General features: G+C 32.5%; 1 long non-coding RNA gene across 1 annotated transcript; it reads right to left on the reverse strand.

Moving 5' to 3' along the window:
* Window positions 1–6350: 6350 nt before the first annotated feature.
* On the reverse strand, window positions 6351–12944 carry LOC107283654. The gene is made up of 3 exons (XR_001548798.1): window positions 12781–12944; window positions 8138–8231; window positions 6351–7174 (listed from the first exon to the last, which is right to left on the reverse strand). It is a non-coding gene; the product is annotated as an uncharacterized LOC107283654 (long non-coding RNA).
* Between the last annotated feature and the right edge of the window lie 1133 nt (window positions 12945–14077).

A 14077-nucleotide genomic window follows, 5' to 3' on the forward strand; every position in this document is an offset into this window, starting at 1 on the left:
GTTCTGAAAGGCAGTGAATGGTTATTATTGAATATATTTTTTTTGCTTTTTAATTACCATCAAGGAGTTGTCCTTTTGAGATGACAACATATCTTTACGGCTACTATATACCTTTGCCAATGAGGAGAGGCAATAGAAATTCCATTGGTCTCCTTAGCAACAAAATATTTACTCCAATACCCAAAGATTTTTGCATGCAAAATTGTTTTCTTTTGTTCTCCAAAGCAACAAACTCCCACATTGTACCAAAGACTTTAAAATAGTAACTTAATGTGAAATTCATAATAAATTAGTTAATTCATTGAAAATGGAAAAAGGAGAAGTTGCTTGAAAAATTGAAAGACTTGTTTAGGTCCCAGCTAGCATTGATAATATTTTTTTTTATAGTTGCATATCATTTTTAGATTTTCATTTAGTTTTCATATAAATAATATGATCATTTGATGCATTTTATTCCAGTAATGCACTCCTTTCAATAACCTCTATTCTTTCATCACTGTTAACACTTTTTATATCTGCCTCTTTCAATACAATACACCACTTTTTTTGTCTGTAACTACAGTTCTTTTATCTTCAGCAATAAAAAAACAAATTGTCTAATTTGTTTTCAATTTTATTTGAAAACTTACTCTAAAAGGCATAATCTTTCAATAAAATTTTCTTCAAGTGGGCAACAGTAATAGTAAAATCAAATAATATAGTAAACTGTCTAGATTACTATTCCACTGTTAGATTTATTTTTTTCTTACCCATCATGTGAAATTTTTGAAAAATTTCATGAACAGAGCAAGGAGAAAAATAATTCGGAAATTGTTCTGAAGGCTCTTAACTGTAAAACAAAAGGAATATTTCTGTTCTAGTGGATGTGTTCTTTTTTAAAATCTGTTCCCATAGTCTCATTTAAAAAGTCAAGGGTTGTTTAAAAGGACCTACTTAAGAATGGAGGTCGGAAGTGATGGAAATGACATGCTGGTGAGGAATAAGGAATATTTGGAGATAATTTATCTTGATTTGTCAAGAATACTATATCTTGATCTTTGGAGTAGTTGATTCTTTGTCACAAAAAATATCCTCAAAAGCCATGGGCTTTTTCAGGATGGAGTCAAAATTCAAAATAGTAGTAGCCACTGGTAAACCCTGTTATCAAGCAGGAAGGGCTTCAATCAAACAATCTTGACTATTTTTAACTTCCCGAGAATACTTCTGTCAAAACCTACAGTACTATTTTTGCACATTAGCTTGAAAATGTATCCTCTTGATTTCAGTGAAGTTTGCTTTCACACAAACTTGCATCAAGATTTGCTGAAACTATGCATAAGCTCAAGATCTATACATAAAGTCTTTATTTTCTTTGTTGTCAAAGAGTTTTCTTATATCATTTTAAAACTGAAATCTGTATTAGAAGTCCTTTTATCCTTTACAATGAGTAACAGAAAGACTGTGAACATAGCAAAAAGTCTATATGCATTAGAATTACAGAAATCCTGATCTAAATGCCGAGGCCTCTGAGCAATCCAGGAGATATTGATGATCCAGAAATTGATCAAATTGATCCTTTGGAAGTTCAACCCAGACTTGTCTCTGATGTACTCAATAAATCTTCACAAAGATTAAATCGCAGGCTAGCATATGATATGAACCCACCCATTGTGTCTTGGTGTTAACACAACCTTTCATAAGATGAAGCAAACAACAACAAATTTTCACATCTTGTGAGATCGGGATGTGCCTTTAGACTCCAACTTTAGTTTCCTTCTTTAGAAGTTTGATGGACAGGGCAGAGCAGAACATTCACCTATGACTCGCACATCTCCCAAGCTAATAACAGAAGTTTTCATCCTAAAAGGCTTAAACACAAAACAAGATATGACTCATCCAAGAATCATTCTGTGATTTATTGAAGTCCTGAAAGAAAAAATAGCAAGCCCAGTGCTTTTAATAAACTAAAGAGGGAATAAAGTTGAAATCAGATATCTGGAAACCAGGATAACGTATGTTCTAGTCCTGCCTTAGGTATGAACACCACCCTGGTTACTTTAAGCCAGGCACTTTCTTTGAGCTCAACTCATCTCACAGGGTGGTGATTGTGGAGAAAATAGGAGACAGAAGGAATATATTAGGTATGTTCACCACTTACAATTATTCATACAAATAATAAAGATGGGATTAAACAAATCTTTAAAGTAAATAGCCATACCTTTAGCAAAATGCAGTCATGTAACTACAAAGGATGTATGTGCACCCATCAAAACTTCAAAATTTGTTGTATCTTTTTTGGGCCGAACTGATGTAAGTTCAGTCAGTTGTTAAGAGAATAGTTATTAAACAAGAACTGCCTGTATTGGAGGATGTCAAAAAGGGTCAGGCACTTTCCAAATGCACACAGGGTCATGCCTTTTAGTTGTAGCAATTAGATAGAATATATTCTTATTATTAGTTCTGACCTATTTTACCATCAAAGCTTTAATCTAAATATTGCTAGCTATTTGTGTTATATTAAAAAAGCTGTTCCACAATTGGTATTTATGATTCCACAAATTCCAGGAATGCTGCTGGTTCCTATTAAGTGTTTTGAGAGGTCATATTTTGAATTGTAGGATATGCTGCAAAATGAACTTGAAACGTTTTGCATGCAAAATAAACCCTTTGCCAATGACTCCATCCTATCTTCAGAGTGAATACCTCGTTTTAAATGTTTTCTTGAGCCAACATCTGCTAATCCTTTGAATTTTCTTCAGCCTGTAAAATCAGTTATTTCAGCATGGTGTTTTATTCTGTTTTATTCCATTTAGTATTTTTATGGAATTTAGTTGTGAATTTAATTTTACTATCTTGTGTACCTGGTAGAAAAGTAATTAAAAATAATAATGTATGAGTGCCTATAGGCAATAAATCCCAAAACATTTCATTACTCCATTCACATTTTCTTTACATTTCAATTTTTGCTTATACACATATGCTTTCCTCCCCTGAATTTTATCTTTACACAATCTCTACAAGGAAAGTGAGTAAGGAAATCACTTTGGGCTGAACAAAATTCTAAAGCTGAAGCCTAAAAAGCTGAATTATACTGCCTCTCTCTTTTTAAGGTAGTTGACTGCTAAAGGGATAGTGTGAGACAAGTTGCAATAGCAATAGCACTTAAGATTTATATACCACTTTACACACTCTCTGGGTAGTTTATAATGTCAGCATATTGGCCCAACTATTTGGGTCCTCATTTTACCAGTATTGGAACAATGGAAGGCTGAGTCAACCTTGATCAAACTCCAAGCTGTGGGCAGTTTGCCTGCAATACCGCATTCTAACCACTGCACCACCAGGAGTCTGACATTCAGGGTTAAATAGATATTAAACAGGACTGGGCTATCCTCAAAGAAGTTATCCTATCCAAAATTCTATAAGCTACTTATTGCCCTCAGGTGCAGTGACATTTTTGTAATATATATTCCATGTAGCTTCTGTATGTAGACTAGGAATGGTCCCATTATGTTCTTCAGCCTCAGCCAATAAATATCCTGGTTAATCTAATCATAACCATGTCATATGCTTATTCCCAAGTTAAATGACTATCCATGGTAGTAGCTCTCCCAGATTCTTTTTAGAGATATTAAATTTAAATGCCATGATAAAAATTGACAATGGCTCAGCAAAACTCCATTTTGAAGAAAGACCCAAACTAGACCCTGATCAATCATCTTGGAAAAGAGAACAATATCTGGGGCCAGGCTCACATTCTAAACAGCGAACTGTGAGTTTCCTCATAATGGAAACGAGTCTTGCTTTGATTTTAGAAACCAACTTGAAAGTTAAGCTTTTTGTAAAGTAGCCTAAGTAGTACAGAATCACTACTTGAAAGACTGATTTAGGGGCAGAAGCAGCTTACAATTTCTGCAACTTTATTCTTTTGTTTTCATATAGGATTGTTTTGGTTATATAGAAATGTAAATATTGGCAAACCTATCAAGAATGAAAACTGGCATTACATCTTTAATTGCACACTTCTGTGTGCAATTGATGTTAGTTTGTACAGATATGACTGAAGGCATAGTTTGTTTTGTAGTCTTTAAGTTGTCAGAACCTTCAGGAACAGAGAATAGTAATTCTAGGATCAATAATAGGAGACAGATATTGTTCACCTGCTGTGTATTGTTTTTAAGGAAATCATGAAACACTAAACAGATGGGGAAGAGGGGGGGGAGGAATTATAAATGTTTTCAATTATATTTACTAAATTCTCTTTTCTAGATATATTGACAAATGGCAGAAAATAACAGCTCTGAGACCCAGATTAACCAAAGAAAGTGTGATAGACTGAAAGAATTCTGACTGCAAGTCCTGTGAAAGATATTTGGACTAAAGGATTTTTACCGTGATATCTTCACATAACTGGCAATACTGTAAATCTCAAGCCAATTTATCAGGTTGAAAGATAAATTTTACAGAAAGCAAGCATCAGGCATATAGCACTCAAAAGACCCAAGGTGTTGTACCACAAGCATTATTTAAGACTGGGTTTTTGATAAGCAGGTGACACTGAATTACTGTCTTATAGAAGCTGAGGACTCAGACTGTGAAACTCTGGGGGGTAGTCACTCTTAATTCTTATAGCTATGGTGCAAAACAGTGTAGAATGATTTTTACTGCAACATGTACATCAAATACTTCAATTTTCTGTGATCTAGAGGGGATATACCTTACAGTGCTTTCTTTATAAACTGGAAGTTTGTCCAGGCCTGCATTTCAACTGTATCCCATGTTTTGGGCTCTCACATTCTTTTAACATTTACTAGAACTACATATAAAATTCCAAGTAGGACCATAGTAAAGAATGAGCTTAATATTTGGCATTATTTTTATTAAATTTGTATGTCACCCATTTAATTCTAAAAAGTAACTCTAGTAACTTAGTTTACATTACCTCCTACATAAATCACTAACAAGAAATTAATCTCCTTTTTTCAGGAATTGAATATTTGCTTTTCATTGTAATAACAGTTTCAATGCTTCTATTTATTTGATCACTTATTCCAGAGCTTATCAATATAAGCTGATTTATTTGCAGTTTGCAGATTATGGATTTGTACTTACACCAAGTACAAGTAAAGCAATTCACAACAGTTTGTAATATTTTCTATCGTACATAGTTTGAGTCTTGTGGCATTTGCCCTTAACTGCAAAATTAAGATCAGAAAGAATGGTTCCCGAACAGAGCTTATTGGGCAAATCACTTTCCCTCCATTCCACAAAATTAAATTTTTCTCTCCTATATAGTATTCTGTAATCAATTGATGGTTGTCCAACATATTATTTCAGTTTTCTTCATATATTTTTAAATTACCAGCCCTCATTCTGTTACAGCTGGTATTTCACATATGCATGTTTATAATTTGTGATATTTTAAAGTTGCTTAGTATATAACATGTTACCAAAGCTAATAATTTTAAGTTATTTAAAATTATAAAGAAAAAAACTGTAGTAACAATATATACAGATAGGGCCTAAAATTTAAGTCTTTAATGATTCTACCATTCTTCATATTGAATGTTCTTTGTATTTTGCAATAGCCAATTTTGAATACATTTGAGGGAGAAAAATGAATACAAGCCATATATCACAAAGAAAAGTTATGCATGTCTAAAGTAAAATTCCCTTTGAAACAAGTTATATATGTTTCCACTAAAGTGGAATATCCTTTTAAATGAAAGTATTTTAAGATTTCATAGACTTTTAATTCAAGGACACAAACAAGGACTCTTTGTCGAGTCATACATGTTCCTAGTTCACCTACAGATCAAGTGTATTTTATATATTTTTGACATACTGCTCTTTTCTAGTTTTTAAACTGGGACAAGTGAACAATGAGTCCGTAGACAGCTGGGTATGATTATAAGCTGGAAAGATTGTTTAAAGTTATCTACCTTGATTCTGATACCAGAAGTATCTTTCCTTCCATTCATGGAGGATATACCAATCCACTCTTCCTATGTATCTTTTAGTGTTTCTTCACCTTGACAACTTTAAGAAGTGTAGACTTCAACTCCCTACATTGTTCTATATGATTACTGTCTCGATGAAACTGTAATGAGCCATCTTAGCATTTAAATCTATTTTGTTTTGATGTTTATAACTTTACTTTTTAATTTGTAATATGAGATTGCATGTAGGGAAGAGTATCAAAAAGTTTTAAAACATTTATAGGTTCTCAAAACTGGGATGATGGCACCTTTTGCTATATATTTATAAAATGAATCATGAGTTTAAGTAATAAATCCATGGCTAACCTATTAAAGTGATCATTTGTTTTCTTTCCCAGCAGCGTAAGAGTATAAAGCAACTTAAAAGATTTAGTTCTAGAAAACAATTTATTCATAGTAGTGTCAAAATATTTCTTCTTCTAAAATATTTAGCTGAACTAGGTTAAAGAAAGTACCTTTGGTTAAAGAAAGTATCTTTGGTTATTATTACTAGGTTATTCATGCCTCTTTGCTTGTTGCAGTCCCACACCATTACGATAAAATAAGAAATTTTTGTCTCATCTCAATCATAAAAACTAGCAATTTCATATATTCATTCAGCATCAACATTGTTTTTACAGGAGTTCATCTCCACTAAAAGAAATGGCTTTGTTTTGTAGCTTAAAAATGGTTATAAATCAAAATATTAATTCCAAATCAATTATACTGCACTACAAGGATAAAATAAACATGGAAAATACAATTACTTTCAGCAGTATAGGTATAGCTAAAGCATGATATGGGATTAAGAAGCATCCACTTCAACCTTGCCTTCTGTAGATTGCTTCTAAAGTAATAGTTTGCTCTGAAAATGTATTATATACCATATGTTCTTTTCAGTTCATGAAAGTTGAACATTTTTAAAATTTTCTTTATTTAACTATTAATAGATAACATTAAGAAATCAACATTGTAAGAAAACCATGCTTAAAATAGCCAGATGCATTATCTTTGAACCTGTCAGTTATTCAAAAGCAAGCGATAACAATACTAAAATATATAACATAGTTTCAACGTTTATTTATAGAAAACAGAAAAAAAATAGGATAGGAACAGGCTGCCGTCAATCCATCTTCTATTTCATATATTACACAAATTGAAACACCATTAGAAGCTATGTAGTTTCCATCTTGTAGCAATGCTTTTCCAGTTCCGCTCTGAAAAAATAAGACATTTACAGCATTAAATTATGAAAAATAGCTACCTGATTTTTTTAATTATAAAAAATGACCTGAAATCAGGTTAGGTTTATACATTGGTTTAAATCAATTAAATATTTCTCAGTCCTATGACAGTTACTCAGTTTTATAAGTGTAAAATATCTGCTTGTTCTCCGAGCAGATATAAATTTGAATGCCAATTTTACTTCAGTATAATATCCAGGTTGGGGGCAACATGCCTCCAAGAACCAGCTGCAAGGGAACAATAGCAGGAGAAAACTACATCTCCATCTTTTTGGAACTTATCTGATTGGTTAATGAGAAGCAAGGTGTTGAATAGAACTAGAACTAGATAGGCTCTATCCTACTTCTTATGAACTGATAGTCATAGCCAAATTGATTTCATATGAAACCAAAATTCCACATAGTTGTATTCATCCAAACTAAAGCACAATTTAAATTGTGTGTGTGTGTGTATGTATGTATGTGTGTGTGTGTGTGTGTGTATATATATATATATATATATATATATATATATTACTTTACTATCTTAAGCTGGCAAATTAATTATTTATTAATCGTAGCTTACCATATCATCAGAGCCAAATAAAATGTCTTAAACAGAAGCATTTTCAAACTACATTTTATGAAGTTAGCATTCATTAATCACAATATTAAAATTATACTTTAGGAAATGTATTTTATCTGCAACAGAAATTTCTTATAGTGTTAGAAAAGAAAAAGAGGAATAATATTTATTTTATAACACAACACCAATGGTTAAAAATTACATCTTTAAAACAAAATCAATGTTTTATTAATAATATATAGTTTCATTATCATGTGCTAAAATAAAGCAGAAGCTAAATGTATTTTTAATGCTTTGAGATATAATTCTTGTTTTAGAGGTAACCTGTATATGTTTTCATTACAGATATAAACTGAATGTTTTCAATTTACCTTAACTGGTTAGAGAAATCATCTTCCACATTATCATCATCCCAATTATCTTCCCACACATGTGCATCTTCATCTTCATCTAACCCAGCCCAGTCTAAATCAAAGCAATGAACAATGTTTTAATACATAATTTATAGTTTAGACAACTTTGGATATATCTCAATAATTTATAAATCAAAATATTTCATTCTTTTTCAATTTCCAACAGGCTTTAATTTCATGAATAACATTTTTAGGTATAATGTTAATTTTGGTATATGACTAAATTGAAATTGAAATAATAAATTGGTTAAAACAGTGGTTCTTGATGCATCTGTTTTTTTTTTTCTAGCAATGTTATCTAAGACTATCAAGTTCCATCATGAACAGGGATATTTTAGTAGATCTGGACCAGAGCCAAAAATCATGGTTTGTAAAAAAAAAAAAAAATGACTATAGTCAAATTCTACAAATGCACCACTGAGTGATTGTCTAAAGACCTGGCCAATAATTTACGGCCACAGATATTCCCAATTTGTAAACTGTAATAAATGAACAAGTTGAGTGAGAACTGAACAACCCATTTAACAAGATGGGGCAAGGAAATAAAATAAAGTCATAAAAGAATAACAAACCAGATAATGCCTGAACAAAGATCACTTATGAGCGCCTAATTTAAAATTAGCAGTGGTACACATTAGGAGAAACTAAGGGTCTAGAGTTTTGGCAGATGGCAAGGAACAATATCCGACTGATATTGCTCCAATATCAGTCGGAATATAATAGATGGGAATTTAATGCCTGATGCAAGTAAGTTGCATATCAGACCTTATCATCTTTGCAAAACAAGTGGGACTCGGACTCTTAAACAGTATGCTTTTCTTCTAGCTGGCTTTCATACTGTCAACATAAATATATAAATATGAGATGCACATTCACAATGACAAAGACTGATAAGTCTAGCACAATCAGATTTGGTAGTAACTCACTACTGGTTACTAAAATCAAAATAGTCTATTCAAATGTTTCTTATCTTTACTATTCTAATGTAGCATAAAGAAGGTAGTCTTTTTCCTAATGATAGTGTTATTTGAAGCAAAACAATATATAGTTCTTCAGTCAATTCACCAGATTTACAGAGGAAATTATTATAATTTTATTCAAAGGTAGTTTTGAAAAGACAGAACCTAAGAACAGTTTAAGACATAGCCGTTTTATTTACTAAAAATCAGATGTACTCATACATAATTTCTGGTTTTTAGATTAAGAAGGAAGTCTCAGACTATACAGACATTCTCTTTGCAGTGTTACTCTTCTGTTAACTTTACCACGGCTAAGATTCTTAGTGCTGGTTAACCAGATTTCGTATTTAAGAAAATTTATCAAAAACCAGAACTAGAGATTAATTTCAAATTGTATTTGATGTACGTGGTTTAAAGAAAACATTACTTAATCTTAACTGAAATTAAGGGCTTGGTTCAAAAAGACATTTTTTTCATATTTATATGAAATGCTTAATCCTATAAACCAGGATCGGACAGCTTCAGAAAAGATATTCAAAAGAGAATTTCCTCTACTCTTTAAGTAGAGCAATCAGGAACACTGTAAAAGATCCTAAAGAGACCCAATATTGATTATCATTATCAGTTACTGTCATTTTGATAAATTCATAAAATCCATTACATTACAATTTGATTCGAGCATTAACACTTTGTTTTAATAATGTCATGTCTAAATAAAAAACAGTTATAATTATATATAATCATAATTTAATAATGAATCCCAAATGTACATCCCAGTAAGTGATAAGATTTTTTTCCTGGATCAAGAAATGCATTCTAAGTAGTAGCAGCATCAACGGCTAGCCAGTATAAAAGTTTAATTTACATCAAAGAAGCTGAACAGAGTTAATATTACTGTCCAGTATAGTATTTAATAATCTTCTTCTGTCACTTTAAAAACCTCAATTTAGTAAAAAAATCTTGGCGGTAATTTGATTATATTTTAATAAACTGAGGTTTTGGTTCTTTAAAGTTAGCACTTGGTCAAGTCTAACAGGTGTTTATTTGATTAAGTTCTACAATTCTAGCTTTAGCTTAACTGGACTACTGAAAATATTCTTGGAAATTAATAACATGCTAATGAATATAATGAAAACAAAATGCTTTATTCACTTTTTGTTGGAAGACAGAAATATAGCATACAACTGTAGCTGAAATATTTGTCTCAGGGTGTATCACCTATTTAATGTGAATTTGAACGCAGTTTATTAATTCATATCTTTAGAAAAAATATATTTTATTGAAAATCTTCTATTTATAAAAAAAGGTGCCTTCAAGACATACATTCTTGTGGTGACACATACTTATCACTGTACATTGTACACCACATAACACACTAATTTTACAGATGAAAAAAACCAACAAGTATTTTCCAAGACGGTAGAATTTTTCAAACAACATTTTAGTACAATAATGCACAGTGAGGATGGCTTTCTCAAAACATAAGACCAGGGGCATAATCAGTATGTTTTATATAACTTGCAGCATTTTGAATATGATTTGTCCAGAAATATTGTCATCTCAGATTTTTAATTACTATTAAATCTGCTTCACAACAAATTGGACTAAATTGGTTTAAAATGAATAGAATATTCATCATTTCAAAAATAAGATAGTGAGACTCTTATTTACGCAGCACATCCCAAACATACTTTTCCAAAAGGCAACTGGCCTTCCTTGTTTGTTTTTTTAAAACATTTTGCTTCTCATCCAAGAAGCTTCTTCAGTCATGAAGAAGCAAAACGTTTTCAAAGAAAAAAACAAGGAAGTCCAGTTGCCTTTGGAAAAGCATCTTTGGGATAACCATGACCTTGATGATTAAGAATCTCTATAGATATTCATGCACAATGTGCCCTGATACACAGTGTGTGTGTTTGTGAGGGAGGGAGGGAGAGATATCCAGTTATATAATTTCCCCAGGACCAAATTAAATAGAAAAATCATAAAACACCATTGAGATTTGAAACTACAGCTTCAGCAGCATTTTTATGTGCTGAATTTAATATACCAGTAGTCTGAAATTAATTATAAACATAGTTGTTTAGCTATCTATTATTCTAAAATGAAATTATTTACACTTGTGTAGTATTTAAAAAAATTAAAGTAAGATTTTGAAAATAAGTTCCTTATGTTAAGGAAGTACTATTGTAGCATAATAGAATACCAATAAAAGCAGAGCAAATCAATTTCAGATTGCTGAATACAAAATTGAATAACAAATTAATTCCTAAAATATGAGAAACTTTATTAAAACATTTCAGAATGTGTTTTGATTATATATTAATATATATTTTCACTGCAAGAAAACTAAATCATAGCTTGCTAATTGATTTAATTTGCATTAAAATTATTGCATCTGAAGTTTACCACTTCTAATAAACTGAAGGCCTTCTTACTATTAGTCTTTAGATAGATAACAAACCTCAGTTTATACATAAAACAATAAATATCTTACATCCAATGAACACAATCAAATCCATAATATATGAGGTGCACAAAATAGAACAATTTTAAATTAAAACATGGGAAGTGAATTTTAATCCAAAAACACCCCTGTAATTAATTATAAATAAATTCATAGCATTAGGGAAAGAAATTTCTACATTGTAAAATCAGATCAATTTATGCTTACTTAAATGATACAAAAAAATCTAATTTAAATATTTGCATTTGCTTAGAGAAGCTAAGGACTCTTTTGCCCAGCAGACAGTTATTCTTTAGCCATTGCCAATTACTTATACAATCTTGTGTCACGATTATGTTACATTAATTTACAGCAAATGTGTGTGAATCCTAAATTCATTAACTGTTTACTATTCAACTAAAAGTTTTGATACAAGTGTTACAAGCATAACCCATCCTTACCCATTGCTCCTTACATTTCATCATTTAGGTCAATCAGGACATCATTTGGTGTGGAGCATAAGGCTTGCTCAAAACAACTGCACTCTATCCAATAAATAGTACGAGGCTTCTTCCCTAATAGCTTTTAAACCCAGTTTCTGCAAATGAATACACATCTATTTTTTTTTTTTAGCAACCTAAAGAAAGCCAAGCATACACATGTACTTCCGAAAAATCAATTTTACAGGTGCAGGGAACTATCATTCGCAGAGTCCCCAGCCATGTCGTCCAGGACTACGGCTAAAATTCTCACATTTAAAGAACTTAAAAAGTTACGAGGACCCTGTCAGGAAGAACGCGCGGCCTTCTTTCTCCCCACAGAAGGCCTGGCTTCTTTTCCGACAAAGAGAAAGCCGGACCGCCGTCTACAACGCCCGAAGAAGACGTTGGCCTCTGAAAGATACCGCGTGGAAGAGGGGAGGGGGGGGGCTCCTCACGGGGAAAGAGGCAGGACACGTAGAATGGAGGCCTGCTTTGGATAAAGGGTCCCGCGATCTGGAACTATGCATGCCGTCCAGATGTGTCGGCTGGGGATGATAGGAACTATACTTCCATCTCTGGAAGGCAAGTAGTTTGGATTGGGAGTCTTTCAGGCCTCTCCGCATCCCGAGGCGCAGACCAACGAGGCGCGGACCCAGACGAGCCGCTGCGAGAAACCCGCGTTGGTTCCCCTCTCCGCCTCCCCATTTTCTAATCTACCTTCGGCAGGAAACTCCTCGAACTCGTCGTCTTCTTCCAAAAGCCCCAGATCTACGGGCTGCTTCTTTTCCGACATCATCGGCCTCGGCCTGCTCCTGCCGCTCTAGAATACTCCCAGAAGTCCCACTCTACTGCTCCCCGCTGAGAATGACGGGATAGGCACGCGTGCAATGGAAAGCGCATGCGCCTTCGACGTGAATTGGGCGCATGCAGCTCGTCACTCTTTCCTCCCTCCCCCCTCCACAGGCTTGAAAACTTTCTCAATCTTCTTGGAGAACAGAAAAGGGGAAGAAAAGAACTAGGAAGAAAGCGATAGATCGCTAAATATATGATCTACATTTCTTGATTTGCAACACTGATTCTTTTCCCTTTTTCTTTTTATTCGCTTAACAATTCTGTTTAGAATTACTCAGAAGTTTTATTTCGGGGTTACTTAAGGTTCTTTTTAGTAACACTTTTACAGCAGTTAACTACCATTATTCATATCGGGACTTTTTAACTACTAGTTTATAAGATGATCCCCCAAATATAGGAATGAATATTCTACATATATTTATATAAATTGGAAACGCACATATGTACATATATATGTGTGTGTTTTAGTACATGTTTTTAATTATTGGTTGAGTTTTCTCTAATTCTTTAATTCTCTTAAATTCATTTTTTTAATTGTTAGCTTCTCAGATGGGTGGCCATATGTATATATGTATGCATATATGTATGTATTTTAAATATACAAATAAAAAGTAAGGCCCTCCATTTTTAATATTTTCAAAAAGTAGTATAGACGGATTTCTGAAAGAGCAAGATGAAAGTTCCCAGTTTAAATATTTTTAGCACTTGTCTGTTTTGCTCTTTGCTATTAATTTTTTAAAAAACCTCAGTTGACAAATTAGTTTTAGTATCAGTACGGCAGTCCTGTAGATTGAGATGCAACAAACTGGCAAATCTTGACTCAGCCCTGGAGCAGAGCAAAGGGAAGTACGTGATTAATATGAGTCACAATAAAATAGGTCATTTTTCTAGATGAATTTTTCTCCCTTAACCACATAATTAAATTTCACCTGTTTTATGGAGTGCATGTTAAAAGAAGCACATGCTGCCAAAATATAAGTAAATAATTTTATAAATTCTATTAATAGCAAATAGCATTCAGAAGATATTAGTATCACAACTAAAAGGCATGTAGATATTCTGCCCTATTCTCCTTTAAAAATTGTTTGAAAATAACTGAAGGAAACTGAAAAATAGTGAAGACTCATTCTTGGCTACTTCATATCATTTTATGAATAAATTG

This window comes from Protobothrops mucrosquamatus, unplaced genomic scaffold (assembly GCF_001527695.2).
Source record: "Protobothrops mucrosquamatus isolate PMUCROS unplaced genomic scaffold, P.Mucros_1.0 scaffold45, whole genome shotgun sequence".
In the NCBI taxonomy this organism is placed as follows: domain Eukaryota; kingdom Metazoa; phylum Chordata; class Lepidosauria; order Squamata; family Viperidae; genus Protobothrops; species Protobothrops mucrosquamatus.